The 16,391-nt window shown below is 53.5% G+C and overlaps 2 protein-coding genes and 1 long non-coding RNA gene across 3 annotated transcripts in view; 2 read left to right on the top strand and 1 right to left on the bottom strand.

The window, feature by feature from the left end:
- Positions 1-16,391, bottom strand: part of STYXL1 (serine/threonine/tyrosine interacting like 1) — a 109,317-nt gene that overhangs the window by 61,861 nt on the left and 31,065 nt on the right. The window lies entirely within an intron of this gene.
- LOC141573879 (uncharacterized) lies at positions 123-10,666 on the top strand. Its single transcript, XR_012500268.1, has 3 exons — positions 123-6,924; positions 7,797-8,019; positions 10,408-10,666. It is a non-coding gene; the product is annotated as an uncharacterized LOC141573879 (long non-coding RNA).
- Positions 15,407-16,391, top strand: part of SRRM3 (serine/arginine repetitive matrix 3) — a 54,883-nt gene continuing 53,898 nt past the window's right edge. Inside the window, exon 1 of the mRNA XM_074345899.1 lies at positions 15,407-15,582. The gene's annotated coding sequence lies outside the window, so the exon portion shown is untranslated. The remainder of the gene's footprint in view (positions 15,583-16,391) is intronic.

The raw sequence follows: 16,391 nt of genomic DNA, 5'->3' as shown, positions 1-16,391 counted from the left end.
GAATGGCGAGTGTTCACAGGATGAGGGGAGGGAGGCCATTCGGGGCGGGGGCAGGGTTTGAACGCCAGGCTGCAGAGCTCTGACCTCTTCCTCTGGGTGGTGGGAACAGGGAGGATGTCAAAGGCGCTGAGCAGGATGGAGACACAATCCTAGGAGGGGGCTTGTTAACACGCACGGGAGCCTGGGGTGGAGCCCAGGGGATGTCCTGGCTGCGGGCCACACTTAAGTAGGAAAAACGTGGTGGCAGGGACCACTCAGGACGCTTAGCAGCAGCAGGACTGAGGACCCGAAACGGGGTGGCAGTGAGTGGGAGGGGAAGGATGATGGTGACATGGAGGAAAAAACAGCGTCTCCCAGCCGCATCTCAACCACCCCAGAAGTCCATCAGCCCATTAGCAGCATGGGTTCAACCAACCACATCCCCACTTTCAAGCTCCAATTATACACCTCCCAGTCCGTGAACTGGCTGCCATCCCTGCCTTCTGGTCACCTCTTGACATGCAACTCCTGTCCCCCTCAGCAAGGAACAAAAACCCGGGGATTGAGTGGTTGGTGTTAATGACCATAATGAGCTGGCTGAGCCTTTACCGAGGGAAGCCAAGAACCAGTCTTTGGACCTCAGAGAGGAGGCTGGTGCAGCAGCAGTGAGGCACCCAAACGACAGTAATTAGATGGCAAAAAAGTCAACCCTGCAAAGAAGCTGCCATTTAAGTCCCGAGTAGATGCAGCCAAGTTGGGTAATTATAAGGAAAGCAGAGTATTGCATCCCCCCTGCTAGGGCAGAGGGAGTGACAACACCCACAATGACCCTGACCTCTCTTGGATGGACGTGTGCTGCAGGGAAAACTTCCTGTGCAGTTCTCTCAAGCTGCCTGCAGAGGGAGCTGCAGGCTGGTGCTGCAGACCCTGTCCCTGGGACAGTGTAGGTCAGGTGACCCAGGATCAGCTTCCTAGGGCCAGAGCTCCTCCCTGCCCTGTCTGGTCTCTGCTCACCCAGCCAGCCGCCTTCTGACAGTGGTAATGGAGGTGGGATTGAATCCAAGGAGGTCTGTGGAAACCGGCCTGGAGACACCAAAGCAGGGGTGGGGTAGGGGGTTCCCGTAAGAAAGCACTCCCCTCCCCATCGCCCAAGAGACTCAAAGCCATGGCCTCACAAGAGAAGTCAGCGGAACAGCGCAGAGGATAACTTCCCTCTTCCATTAACCAGGTATCCTATGGCTCCTTCTGTCTCCAGGGCCCTGAGTGGACAGCAAGGACAAGCCACTCCGTCCAACACCCTGGGGCGGGTGGGGGAGAGGGAAAGCCCCAGACCTGTGGCCACCTGCAGCAGCTCCTGCATCAGGCCCTGCAAGGGGCCTGGGCCTGGGCCTGGGCCTGGCGCCCACTTGCTTCTGAGCTCCTGGAGAGTGCTTTCCTGACATCGCCAGTTTGTAACCCCCGGGGCTAGAGATGGAGCTACTCAATTAACCCACTTTAAGAAGCCACCCACGTCCTCCCCCTCAGTGGGCTGTGGGCTCACTGCTTGGGGCAAACTCCCAAAGGCAGTGAGCTGACCAGCCAGAAAGTGTCTTTTTTTCCTCCTGTTCATTGTCTTCTAGACAAGTAATTAACTTCCCTCCTAAAGCCGAATAGGGTCACCCAGAGCCAGGTGCCGAAAAGCAGGGCCAGGTGGGTTGATCCTTGGCTTGTTGCACCAGCAGCTGACTTGGTTGTGAAGTACCAGGACTAACTAGTCAACAGGTGCTGCCCCAGCCTGCAGGCCTCTCCCATGGGGCCCTCCTCCAACCTCCCCATAATAAAGTGGTGTAGCAGCTCCCAAACCCACTAGCCAATGGTTAAATAATTCAATACAACCGTGGCGTGGGGCCCCTTCCGCAGAGGACTGGAGAGCAGGCCTGGAGGACAGCTTCCTGCCCCCAGCACCAAGCCCCCCACCGCGCTTCAGCCAGAAGGGAGGGTCCAAAAGCTGGGCTTTGGGGTGGTGGTTTCCCAGCGGTTTCACCCACCCCGTCTCCCTCCCCAAGGCCATAGCTAATAAACAAGGCACTGATCTGACAAGCCTCTCTACAACCTATTAAATGAAAACGAATGGGTATTATAAGATTCCACATGCTGTAAAAAAAAAAAAACCCACTAACAACAAATCTCCCCAAAAGATATTTGTATTTGATTGTAAATGCGAAGGAAAAGGTCTTGAAGGCATGCATGACACTAATCAGCTGGTGTCAACGTCTAGAATGGGGAAGGAGTTATCTTTGGAGCTGCGTAGAGTAACTTTTTAACTTCATGTACTTTGTGTAAGGGGTTGAATTGTGTCCCTAAAATTTCGAATGTTGCCATCCTGACTCCCAGTGCCTCAGAGTGGGATCTTCTTTGGAAATAGGGTTGTGGCAGATGTAATTAGTTAAGATGAAGTCACACTAGAGGAGGGTAGGCCCCTAATCCAAAAGGACCAGTGTCCTTGTCAAAGGGGGAAGTTTGGACACAGACGCGCAAAGAGAACGCCAGGGGAAGATGTAGGCAGAGATGGGGTGAGGCGTCTACGAGGCAGGAAACACCAGGATTACCAGCAACCACCAGCAGCCAGGCTCCCCAGGCGTGAAACAGACTCTCCCTCAGAGCCCTCAGAAGGAACCATCCCTGCCGAGGCCTTGATCTCAGACTTCTGGCCTCACAGCTGTGACACAATAATGTGTGTTGTTTAAGCTACTCAGTTTTGCTGCTTTCTTAGGATGGTCCCAGGAAACTGGGGCACTTGGGGTAGTTAAATATTGCACGAGGAGAAGTCCCCTCTGGTGGAGGTCAGAACACACCATGAGTACTGCTTGTGAAACTAAAAATCAAATATCCATCTTTCCAAAGCATGTTATGGAGCTGACCCCACACTCTAGTCCCACTCCCTGTGTTTATGTGTGGGTCTTGTCCTTTAATGCAACAGCCATCCATACTGGCCCTTTCATGGATGTAGGTGACTTGCCCAAGGTCACACAGCTTGAGTGACAGTGCAGGATGGGAGCCCCGGCTGTTGGACCGCAAGCCCAGTGGCCTCTGTCCTTCCTAGGGTGCCGCGCCCACTCCCAGCTTTCTGGCCTCCAACCCACTGTGCATGTATCAGCTGTGCTGGGCACAGAGGCACCTGGGGTGTGATGGGAAGACCCACCCCTAGGCTTGAAGCCGAGCACTCCTGGATTCAAGTCCTGGCTCTGCCATTTATACCTGACCTTGGGTGAAGCATTGTCCACTTGTCAGTTTCTTCATCTATGAGATCATAAAAAGCCCTTTACAAACTGTAAAGAGCGGTGCACCAGGAAGTTGTAATGTCTCTGCTACCTTATCCTGATGTCACTTTTTGCCTAAAGCAGGGCCACCTTTTCCTGGCAGCCCCTGGAAGCCCCTATTGACTAAATCATTCCCCATCCTGTCCAGGCCGTGAGCATTTTTCCCTCCCTCACATTTACTGACTCACTACTTCCGGAGCCTCCTAGTGGAGGCAGAGTAATGGTCCCCAAAGATGTCCATGTCCTTATCCCTGAAACCTGCAAATACCTTACCTTACAAGGCAAAAAGGACTTTGTAGATGTGATGAAGTTCAAGATTTTGAAATGGGGAGATTGTCCTGAACTATCTGGGTGGGTTGGATATGATCACAGTGGTCCTCATAAGAGGGGGGCAGGAAGGTCAGAATTAGCGGTGCAGATTTGATGCCAGAAGGTGGTCAGTGAGAGAGATCTGAAGATGCTCCATTTCAACACTTGAAGAGGGAGGGAGGGCCCACAAGTCAAGGGATGGAGGCAGCCTCTAGAAAGACAGGCAAGGAAACAGATTCTCCCCTAGCACCTCCAGAAGGAATGCAGCCTTTTTGACACCTTGATTTTAGGACTTCTGACCTCCAATTAGATAATACATGTGTATGTTCTAAGCTCAAAGTCATTTGTTACAGTAGCCACAGAAACCAGTACACCCTCCTAGGCATTTTCACCATACTCTGTTTTATCCTCATCACAACCCACTGAGGTGGGTAATTAGCAAGAGAATTCATACACAGAGAGGTTGAGTAACTTGTCCAAGGTCACACAGCAGGTGAAGAGCACTGAGATTTGAACCCAGGCTTTCTAGCTGTAGAGCTTTCCCCTTTCAGCAAGGTGCCTGCAGCCTCAGGGAGGGCAGGGCTGTGTTTAAGACATCTCTTTGTCTCCCAATAGCTCCTGCCACCACTGGGCAGACCCTCCCTGCATGTGGGGGTGGTTCTGTGTCTTGAAACCAGATCCTTGGATATCTTGGGTTCCTGGCTCACTATGTTCTGATATCTTATGTGCTTTGAAAGTTGGGGAGGTAGGGAGGCAGTTTCCCACTCTGCCCCTCACTGGGAGACAGGGGTACTCCATGGTGGATGGGGGGGCATTGACCCCAGATCAGGGACCTGAATGGAGGGGACATGCCATTCACAGAGGGGCTGGTGTGCCCTGGGGAAGTCACAGACCCTGCCACTGCCCAGCTAGTCTGAAGGCCTAACAGAAGCACGGCCCTGCTCCCACCCTGTGCGTCTGTCTGTCTGTGGGTGGGGGGAGGGGCTGTCAGCTCACACAGAGCCTTCTCCCCATTTTAAATCCATTTCACATTCTCCCAGCTGGCAACCCAGCCCAGCGGGACAGTTGCGGTAGGAAGTCTTGGCAAGTCCCCTCTTTCCTTCTCTCGGTCCCCTCCCCTCCTTCCTGGGAGCCCCGGGTGGAACTGGACCCTCTTAGCAGAGGCCACAGCCAGGCTGCCTTCTCCCCCTGCCCTGAGCCCTCCACCACTCTGTGAAGCCCCCTCCACCCGAAGCCACCGGCCCAGCTCAACTACAAACCCCACCTCTGTTGCCTAAAAATAAACTGAAAATAACTCCTCTCCACCCTGCTCTCTCCCTCCCAGGCTCCTGCTGGTGCTAATATTCTCCCAGCCAGGCTGGGAGCCTTGCTCGTGCCAGGCAGACTGCAGGCCAGTAATTAGGTTAACTCCACTCCTGCTGGGGATGGAAGTTGGCTGGTTGGGGCTGGAGTAGAGGGGAGATTGGAAATGCTTCTTTCATGGACTGGGGTGGTTCTTTGGTGGGGCGGTGGGGGCTAGCATGTGTATGTGTGGTGTATATGTGTGTCGGGTATGAGGGGGGCGGTGTGCATGTTGGGGGCAGGCACTGTGAGCTTTGAGAGCAGCGACTGATGCTGGATGTACCTGGCCTGGGCTCAGGGGAAAGGTCTGATTAGGAAAGGGGGGGAGCAGAGGGACCCTCAAGACCCTACCATTGCTCACTTGGAACAGACCAGGAAGTGCCTGTTTGCATCACAGAGCATCTTGTCCCCACCCAGAACCTTCCACATCTGCCATCTCAGAGCTGTGAGGCCTCCATTACAAACGAGAAAGCAGAGGCTGAGTACAAACAGGAACTGATTTAAAGAAAGCATTAACAGCACAGAAGTCACCCAGAGGAGCAGAGACGTGGAGACAGAACAGGAATTGCTGAAGTCTCAGTGGCATCGCGCTACATTAGAAATGTGTGCTTCCCAGTGCAACAGAACATTCAAGAAGGAAGAGTCCAGCAGGGCTGGAGTAGTCCAGAGGGACAGCCTGGGAGGTGAGGCTGCTGAGGGCCAACAAGGGGTCACCTCACTCCAGACCCCAGACCTCTTCCCCACCCCCAACTTCCCAAGGTTGGGGAACCGACTTAACTTCTCTGGGCCTCAGTTTCCCGGCTAGTAACATGGAGATGATCACGCGCGCCCCCAGGCTGGCTGAGGGGACTGAGCATACAAAGTCCCCAGTACAAAAGGCGCTCAATAAATGGTGACTGTCCTGGTGATGGTTCTCACTTGGAGGCCAGGACCCTTCAAGGACTCATGGGGAGTCTCCGGGTCTGAGGGAGCAGGGTAGCCCGGAGGAAGGCTCTGGCCAGGCCAGGCGGGAGCCAGAGAGAAGGAAGCTGGGGTCCGCAGGGCAGCCCTAGGCAGAACAACTTCCTGGGGCCTCACTGCACCCTCTGCAGGGCTGGGCCAGCCTGGGCTTTGTCTGAGCCAGCCTCAGCTCAGGAAGCAAATCCAGCCTGCTCGGTCCCTGGAGGGGTAATTAAAGCAGGGCTGGGGGAGAAGGAGGGAGGCTTTTTGATAGTGTGCAATTAAATGCATCATATTTATAACAATCCCTGCATGTGTGCACGCACAGATGTGCAGACCCTTCCCAAGGAGCTGGCTCTCTCCCTGTCTCACACTGACAGCCTGTCCCAAGCCAGCTGCCCTCTCCCCAGAGTGGTCGGAGTGGGCAGGCTAAGGTTGGTCCAGTCCAGGACCCTGGAGCTCCACAGGGGCTCCCACCGGGCTCTGTCTCCCAGCCCTGCCCCCACCACTGCCCCCACCCCAACCCTCACTCTGGCACTCCAGCTGGGGCAGGACCTGGGGGCTTCTCTTGGGCCACTGAAAAAGAGATGGGGGTCCTGTGAAAGAGATGGGGGTCCAGGCTAGGGACCCTCAGTCAATCCCCTCCTGCCTCTGGGTACCTGGGGGTCTGGTTCAGTGTGGGTGTGCCCCTCCTCCAGGCAGGCCATCTCTGTCCCAGGGTCTGATGTGTTGGTGTGTGTATCTACGCATGGATGCTCGTATGTGGGGGCCATGCTGATGCAGGACTGTGTGTGTGTGTGTGTGGGTGCGTGCGCGGGCATGTGTGAGCGGGTGTGGTGTGTGTATGGGACTTAGTGCGTGTAGCACATACATAGGTGTGAGGTGTGTGTTCCCTGTGGCCGTGCGTGGTGGGTTCAGGTGACTGGGACCGATTCTGCTGGCAGACGGATGCTGGAGATGAAACTGGGTCACCGCCTCCAAGACAGCCTCAGCTGCCATCTCTGCAGCTGCATCCACTCCTCGCCTGCCTGATCTTGGTTGGAACACATGGATTCAGGTATGATGCTCCGGGCCTTTCAGAAGAGCTCACTGCACACTCCTTGGGGATGAGGGTCCCCAGGCCAGGGCACCTGCCCACTGGGACAACCTGGGTTCTTCCTGGACCTGGATACCATAGGTGCCCAGTGTGGGATGGAAAGACGATGGGTGGTGGGTGAGGGCCTGTGGTGACCTGCCAAGGAAGGAGGGGAGGTGGCCATCCTAGGCCACAGTGACGGGTGACGGGGCAGAGCTGCGCCCTGCCCTCTGCCCACCTGCACCCCTCCTTTGTCCCTCTGCTGACGTTCTCCTTTTTGTCTCTTCAACCTAACCCTCCCTTCTCCTTGGCACTTAAAATTTTATTAAAGTACAACATAAATAAAGTATAGAAATCATACATATACAGCTCAGGGAACTTTCACAAATTAAACCCAGCCAGGTACCAGCATCCAGATCAAGAAACAACATTACCAGCCCTCCTTGTACCCTCTTCTAGTCACCACCCACCAAGAAAACTGCTATCCTGACTTCTAACACTGCAGATGAGTTTTGTCTAATTAGTCATTTTTAACCCCAATACCTGAGTCCCTCCCTTAACCTTGGAGCAACATTAACTCCTCCCTGATCGGGAGAGGTGAGGAGAAAGCTGGGAGGCCATGCTGTCTGTCCCCACCACCAGCAGGCAAAGGTTGAAGGACCAGACTGGCCCTCATCACAGACGCCTGTTGAGGGTCTCGACAGCCCCTGCCTGAGGGTTTCGGGGCTGAGTTCCATAGCTTGGCAATGAATAATGTGTGAGTGTGTCAGTTAGGGCAACGCTAGCTGCTATGACAAATAAACTCTAAAACTGCAGTAGCTTATCCCTACTTATTATTTGTCATTCTGTAACAGTCCTAGGCTGATGTTCCTGGTCAGCAGGCAGCTCTCCTCCACGTGATGATACAGAGACCCAGGCTCCTTCCATCTTGTGGCTCCCTCTCCCCTTCACAGGGCCTTGAAGTCTTGTACATCCAGCCAGCAAGTGGGGGAAGAGAGTGGAGAGAGGGAAGACAGGACATACCTGCTTCTTAAGAGCCTCTTCCAGGAAAATGTCATTTCTGCCTACACGCCATTGGTGAGAATTGGTCACATAAGCTGTCTACATCCAAGGAATGCTGGGAGATGTAGTCCCTGGATGGGCATTCATGGCCCATTGACAACTCTCCACTCTGAAAGGGGAGCATGAACATTTGGTGGGCATCTCTGTCACAGTGGGCCTCATGGGGAGGGAGAGCCCAGAGAGGACCCATGCTGTCTCTTTGCTCCTGCCTCTACCTTGCCTGATAAGCAGAGTTCACAGACTCAGTGCCTCATTTGGTATCCATTTAAATGACTTCTCATTCATTCATTTGCAAATTCATTCACTAAGTGAAATTCACTCACACAGTTATTCCCCACGCCCTTTACTCACTGTATCCACTCATCTGTGCACACACATCCATCCACACTTCTACACCTCCTATACACCTGTAAGACCCCAAGGGGCAAAGTAGCTGGGCCAGCCAGAGTCACACCCACCATGTGGATAGCTCAGGGTGGGTTTAGGCTCTGCAGTCACAAAAGGTCCAGGGGGAAAGGGGAATACACTGAGGAGCCAGGGGATGGGCAACCTGGTTCTGGGAGGTCTGTCCCTCCCACAGGGCCCACACTGGAGGGTCTGGCTGAGTTCCAGCCTCAGGAAAGCAGAGGAGCTGTGTGCCCTGGTCAGGAGCAGGAAGGAGAAATAAGACTGTGTTCAACTCTGAGGCCAGTGGTTCAGGGGACAAGCTTGGCTTTGGGTCAGACAGATGGTGGCTCAAGTTATCACTCAAATCACCTATGGGCTGGGTGGCTGTGGGCAGCTCTGAACCTCTCTGACCATCAGTGTCATCATCTATGAGATGGGACAATGATCCCCAGCTCAGGGGCCCATTGTGAGGAGCAGAGGTAATGAGGATGAACACGATCGCTGGGGTCCTGCAGTGTCCAAAGCGTGGGCCCCTCTCACTCCCACACCCAGGCTAAGTAGGACCTGGTCTGTGGGGCACCCAGTGGGTGAGGCCTAGGCTGCTGATGACAGCCCCACAACTCCAGCTCAAGATGGCCTTGGGCCAAGGGTGGGGCTGGACCACAGGGACAGTTGCAAGGCCTCAGTGGGGGAGGTGGATCCTCCTGTAAAGCACAAAGGCAGAGGCAGGCAGGGCCCACAGCCTCAGAGTATAGCCCCCTCCCCTCCTATACCACTTCCCGCCCCCTCCCAACAAAAATTTTCTTCCTTCACACTCCCACATCCCAGGGATTTGCACCCACCAAAAGGACCCTAATGAGGGCAATGCTTAACCCAGAGCAATGGCCCTTTATGATAGATTTACAGGCGAAGGAGAAGAGCGACCTGGCTGGAGAGAGGAGGGGAGTAGCGCAGGGGAGGAGAAGGGGGAAGGCGGGGCTGCCGCCTCTGCTCATTTTTTATTAAAGATCTGCTTCAAGGTCAGTCCTGCCACAAGGGACTCCTCAATTTCCCAGGCTCTGCAAAGAGTATGAGAGAGTGATGTGCTGGGAGGAGGGGAGGGAAATGGAGAGGAAGCAGCCTGGGGTGGGCCAGGCAGAGAGGCACCAAGAGAAAAGGGCATAGTGGTCCCTGAATGCAGCGTGGATCTAAAAGAGTACTGGGCTCAGAGAGGGCACCTGGGAGACAGGGAAGAAAGCCAGGAGAGAGAAGGGGTGACAGCAGGGAAACCCTGATGAGTTGGGCCAGAGGCAAAGAGTGATCGGTTAAGGTATCAGAACCCCGACACCCAAGTTTTGTCATTTTCCAGATAAAAGATACCAGATAGTCATTGGCCTGTCACCTGCATCACCAAGTTGCTGCAGGCTATGACCAGGAGATGATCTCTAATAATTAGAAAAGGAGCACGACCCTCAGAGACAGGTATTATTAGCCCCATTTTACAGATGAGGAAATTGAGGCTCAGTGCGGCTTAAATCGCTTTCCCAAATCCACATAGGTAGTCAGAAATCAATCTGGGTTTTGGGCCTGGGTCTAGACTGCACTCCTCCCACTGGGTCAGTCACACCCTCCCCTACCCTTTGGACCCAGCTCAAGACTCTCCCTCCAAGACTGTTCCAGTAGCCATGAGGCCTGCTGGGCAAAGGAACAGCCCAGGGGATGAGGAGTATGCGCTCTAGGGTAGAGGAGGGCCATAGCTTTGGTTCTTCAAGTTCAGGAGCATGATCATGTCTCTACCCCAGTGTCGGCAGTGGGTATGGCCGATGGCCATCAACTCCTTGCCCCTCCTCCTATCAAGAGGTGGGATCTATGTCCCCTATCTTTGGATACGAGTGAGGAAGCACTACTTTAAACAGAGTGGGCTCTGTAACTGCTTTGACCAATAGAAAATGGGGGAAGTGATGTCATGCCTTCTGAGCCCAGGCCTTAAAAGACTGGCAGCTTCTATTTCCTCTCTTTTGGAACATTTGCTCTCAGAGCCCTGACCCACCATGTAAGAAGTCTGACGATGCTGCTTGAAACACCTGAGACTACCTGGAGAAGGAGAGAAGTTGACTGAGCCCAGTCCTCCAGCCAGTGAACAAAGATATCCTAGGCCTTCCAGTCCACAACTCATCCATCAGCTGAGAACCACCAAGTGATTCCATTTAATGCCTTGTGGAGCAGAAGAATCACATAGTCCAGCCCTGCCCAAATTTCTGAGCCACAAACTTGTGAAATATAATAAAATGGTTGTTGTTTTGAGTCATTAAGTTTTGGGGTGTTTGTTACGCAGCAGTAGATAACCACTAGAATAGGTCTGGAGAGAGATTCAGATATAACACATTTAACAAGCACTTAAACTGGTTCTGATGCAGAAAGTGGGGGAAACACTTTGAGAAGTGCCAGAAGAGACAGACTGACCCTAAGGCCAAGTGTCCCCAGGGGGCATGTCTACATCACATCATGCAGAAAGATGAATGGAAAGAGACAAGGCAGAGCAGAGAAAAAGTGAAGAGAGTCAATTGTTTGAGGAGTGGAGGGGGAAAAAAAAGGTGGGAGGTGGGGGTAGGGGGACAGAGAACAGCTTGGAGACAGAAAACAAGACAACTCAATTCAACAAGCAATGATGCTTGCCTCCTGGTGCTAGTGTGGGAGATAAGGAGATAGGCACAAGGCAGCCCCACCTTCATGGAAATTTACATTCTAGACATAGGTTGGCACAGAGAGAAGGTGGCAGAGACGGCGGAATAAGAGAGAAAGAGCAGAGCCAGTTCTGAAGTCAAACCACTATAAGCCACACTCTGGGCCTGGGAACTCTGGTAAGGAAGGACCCCAGCCTGGCCTGGCCTCTCATCACTGGGTCTTTCCTGCTCTTTTCTCTGGGCATGAGGCCCCTGGGAGGGGAGATCAGGCATCCAGGAGGGTGGACACCTGGAAGGGAAGTTCCCCCTGGAGCTGAGTGGTGATGTCAGGGGAAGCAGGAAAAGGTGTTACAGTCAGGAGAATAGCAAATATAAAGGCCAGTGGGGGATGTAGGGGTTGATGGGGAGGAGCCAGGAGATGCGCAAAGCCAAATTCAGTGACAGATTGAAGGCAGGTGAATTTGGCTATGCAGGGAATGGGAAATCATGAATCTGCTCCAGGTGCAGGGCTCTGAATCAGACACTGGATCCCATGTCTACTTTGGAAAAGCTTATTCATGGCACTATTGTTCTCATAACACCAATGGCAGAATGTAAGATGGACATAATTTTGGCTGGTGAGGCTGGGCAGAGATGGATGGAGAAAGCATCACAGGGAGAATTTAGACATTCAATCAACAAATATTTATTGAGCACCTACTATGTGCTGGAACTAGGAATACAGCAGTGAGCAAAGGCCTTGCTCATGGAACTCAAGGTCTAGAGTGTGAAGACAGAAAAAAAATACAAGTGTTTGTGTAACATGACAGGTGGTGATAAGATAAAAAATAAGGGAGGGCACCCCACCGAAGATAGACAAACAGCCAATAAGCACACAAACAGATGCTGGGCATCACTAGTCATCGGGGAAATGCAAATCAAAACCAAATGAGACACCACTTCACACCTATTAGGATTATAAACAACAAAAACAACAGAAAATTACAAGTATTGACAAGGATGTGAGGCAATTGGAACTCTTGTGCATTGCTGGTGGGAATTACAATGGTGTAGCTGCTGTGGAAAATAGTACGGCAGTTCCTCAAAAAATTAAATATAGAATTACTACATAACCCAGTAATTCCCCATCTAGGTATTAACCAAAAGAGTTCCTCATCTGGGTATTACCCAAAATAATTGAAAACAAGGAGTCAGACAGACGTTTGTACACCCATGTTCATTGCAGCGTTATTTACAATAGCCAAAAAGCAGAAACAACCCAAATGCCCAGTGATAGATGAATGGATAAACAAAATATGGTCCATCAATATAATGGAATATTATTCAGCCTTAAAAAGGAAGGAAATTCTGACATCCACTGTGACATGGAAGAACCTTGAGGACATTGTGCTCAGTGAAATAAACCAGGCACAAAAAGATAAATACTACGTGATTCCACTTACATGAGGTCCCCAGACTGGTCAGATTCATAGAGACAGAGAGTACAACTGTGATTGCCAGGGGCTGGGGGAGGGGCAGGTGGGGAGTGATCTTTTCCTGTGTACAGAATTCCAGTTTGGGTTTGGGTGATGGTTGTACCCAAAAGAATGTGAATGTACCTAATGCCATTGAACTGTAAATACTTAAAATAGTTAAAACAGCCAATTTTATATCATTAATATTTTACCACAATGAATTTTTTTAAAGGAGAATAAAACAATAATAGTGCTGGGCTGGGAGACACAATTTTATGAGGTTCATTGGAAGGGTTCATTGATCGAGAGCTACTCAAACAGAGATGGATGTTCCAGGGCAGGGTGAATGGGGAGGGAGCAGGAACTAGGCAGGGGTCCAGGACCAAGGCCTGGACCAGGCAGACACCCTGGGGGTGAAGAAGAGACACAGTTCCAGGAGGTGGAAGGTCTGCAAGGAGAAGGGGGGTGGGAGAACTCAAGGACTCAAAGGGCTCTAACTTAGAGACTGGACTTGAGAGAGCAGGGGTGCATGGGTCAGGGACCCAGAATGGAGTAGAGGCACCTCCAGAGGTTTAACTGAAGAGTGCTTGATGAAGGAACTATGCACAGAGATGGGGGTGAGGATATGAAGACTGACCAATGAGGGATAAGAAGCACCCAGAGACTTAGAACAGAGGGGGGCGTTACCACCTCTAGGCCTGAAGTGTCACAGAGAGGAAACTTACTGCCGGGGCTTGACCAGAAGAATGGAGCCACGGACAAGGGGCCACTGGACCAGAGCTGGAGAGGAACTCAGTAGGGGAATAAATACCTAACTTCTCTCTCCTCCCGCCCTTCTTTCTCCTGGTGATGTTTCCCTTTGGAGGAACCCGAACAAAAGCCAAGAACAAGGGAACCTGGGTAATCAGCCTGCCGAGGTCAGCCTCCCAAGGCCCAGAGCAGCACAGAGAAGGATGAGAAGGGACCAAAGGGGCAAGCAGAGAAAAACCAGTGCAGATGCGGATGCCATTTGTTGACATGAGTAGCACAAGGGAAGGAGGTCTTTTTGGAAACTTAGCAGCCTGGTAGGGAAACCAAGATAGAGGTCTATTTCTCTGAGCCAGGGCATGGGAATACAAAGGGTGAGAGGGCCACTCTCACCACTTGTACTGGGGCTGAGAGGCTGCCTATGTTCCAGGGCTCCCCCTCCCAGCACTGGTAAAATAGAGGGCCCAAGGCAGCTAGAGAGGTCTGCCTGCAGCCAGCTTGCAGGCCCCTATCCCTTTCTCCTCTAAGGCAGCTCCCACTGTGAAGCAGCGGTGGTGGGGGCGGGGATTTGCAGAGGCAGATGAAGGGAGGGCAGGAGGAGGTATGCCCAGCTAGGGCAAAGCATTCCCAGGCACCAGTCCCAAACAGAGTTGTGCCTGGTGCTGGTCTGGAACCAAATCAGTGCGGTGATATTTCAAAAAACTAACTTGACTTCATTTAAGGAATGGGCTTCATTCTGGGAGTATGTGGCGTCCCAGCACCTCCTCTGGCCTCCTCCATTCCCTCCCTTCCACACACCCAGCCATGGCTCCCCAGGCAAGGCAAGGCCTGCAGGCCCTTGAGGGGGCCCTCCCCCAGCCCTTGATCTGCCTACTCCCCACTCTGCCTTTCGAGGCCTAGCCAGATAAAGGGAGCAGCCCCTCCCAGGCAGGGGGAGCAAACACACTGGTGCTAGTCCAGCTCAAGGCCCCAGCATATGAAATATTCATGCAGCCAGAAGGCAGGAGACCAGCAGAGGATGCACCCCTGGGGCTTTGGGGCTGCAGTAACAGCAGCAGCAGCTGTAACCACCCCTCTCCCCCACCCCAAGCTTTGTTCAGCAGACCCCCTGGGCCTACAGTGCAAGGATCCCAATGTGTACACACACACACACACACACACACACACACACACACACACACACACTCCAACATACACTCCAAAGATACATGTAGGTGAAGAAACTTGGGAAAAAGAAGAAGGGAGGGGAGAAGGGCACACACAGACACACTCTTAATCTGGAATATAGAAACAGACACACGATATACAGATGGGCGCACACACAATAAACCTGCACAGATTAACAACAAACATACACTCAGGATGACTCTGAGTGTCATGCAAAGGAGTTCTTGTAATCTGTGTCCCAGGTGCTTCACTTGCCCTGCCCAGGTCTGCTCTGGCCCTTCGGCCCTGCTTCCTGAGAAAGCCACAGGGACACCACTGGTGGCTCCAAGCAAAGGCCTCCATGACCCTGGCCTCCTTTCCACTAGGGAAAGGTCTCTGGGCTCCCAGTGCTCCTTGCAGAGGCCGCCCCACCCCTGAGTTCCCTCCACTCAACTGGCTCACTGAGGAAATGAGGAAACCAAGATGGAAGCTGAGGGAGGCAGGCTACCCAAGGTCAGGAAGAGAGTAACCAAAGGGTGACTTGAACTCAGGACTCCAGGCAGCCAACCCAGCACCACCGAAGGTCCAGCGATTCCATTCTCGAATTCCTCTCCCCTTTGGGATGTCTCCTGTCACCCCGACTGGCCTTGGTCAGGCCACCAGGATGCACGATGAAAGGGAGCATCCCAGAGGGATCCCAGGGCCCTCTTCGACACTGCGGTATCAGTGTCCTGGTGAGGACTCACGTTATCATGTTCACTCCCAAACTAATACTCTCCCTTTCCCCAAGCGCCTCCCGGGGCTGACGTGCCCCTACCCCTACCCGCAAGGCGTGGAACTAGTCGGTGCGGTGGAGAATCATGCCCCCCTCCCCCTCGCCCAACACCCAGTCCCGTGCCTCGGCTGCGGACGGCCTCCAGGCCTGTGGAGGGCGCTATGGGCGCCAGGCCGCTCTGGCCGGCAAGTGGGAAGGGAGGCCACCTCAATGGTAGTGCGCTGTCCAGCATTTCAGCAATCGGCGGCGGCGCCCGCGGGGAGACGGAGGGCGCGGGGCCGCGGGGGCCGCGGAGCTGCCCTGCCGAGCCTAGCCGAGCCGAGGAGGCGGCCCGGAGGCACCCCAGAGAAGCGGGGCCAGAAGGCCTGGCCCCAGCGCCCGGCGAAGCGTGGCAGTCACCGGGGAGGTGAGAGCCCCTGGTGGGGCGGGGGCATTTCCCAGAGGGGCTGGAGCTGGGATGAAACTTGGGCCTCCCAAGCGGGGCGGGGACCCAGGGTCCATAGACCCCAGAGCAGAGGGTAGGTGCTGAGGGACTGCTAGTGTGTTTGGTCGGGGTGCGAGGCACCTGGGGAACAGAGATGAGGAACGTTGTTCATTTCACTGAGGGATGGAGAAAGTGAGAACCCTGCCGGGTCATGGGCAGGACTCCACTAAGCATAAATGACCATGGCCTGGCCCATAGGGATGCTACAGAGGCCCCCAATTGCCGTCCAGTTGCCCTCCCCCAATTGAGGAGAAGGACCTTCTCCCTAGGGAAGGGAAAGACCAAGGAAGGGACCCTGTGGAGATGCTGGTCACTGGGAGGCATGAAGGGAGCAGGCCCCCACCTGAATGCTGGGCTTCTGTCCAGCACAGAGTGGCAGCATAAGGGACAGTCTGGCCCCTTTCCCAGCTGCCCAAATGCCCCTGGGGAGGCAGAAGCTGGCAACGAGAACTGGGTTTCACACAGGATGGCATTTACTCTCACATGGGGGAGCGAATGGAGGACACGGAAGAGATAATAACCACTAGGAGTTTAGGGGGGTTCTCTGTGGTCTCTCTGGATGCCCAGGGAGAGTTTCTGAAGCTGAGAGTGGGCTCCAGAGCAAATTCTTGGTAAAAAGGAGATAGAGAAGAGACGCAGCCTCTTTCTTGCATCCTCCTCCCCCTCCCTCCCAGGGCTCCTGCCTGGACAGTATTGAAGCTTCCTGCAGTTCCTGCTTCTGGCAGCAGGTC

This window comes from Camelus bactrianus, chromosome 18, assembly GCF_048773025.1.
Source record: "Camelus bactrianus isolate YW-2024 breed Bactrian camel chromosome 18, ASM4877302v1, whole genome shotgun sequence".
NCBI lineage: Eukaryota > Metazoa > Chordata > Mammalia > Artiodactyla > Camelidae > Camelus > Camelus bactrianus.
This window is presented reverse-complemented; position numbering and strand designations above follow the sequence as displayed.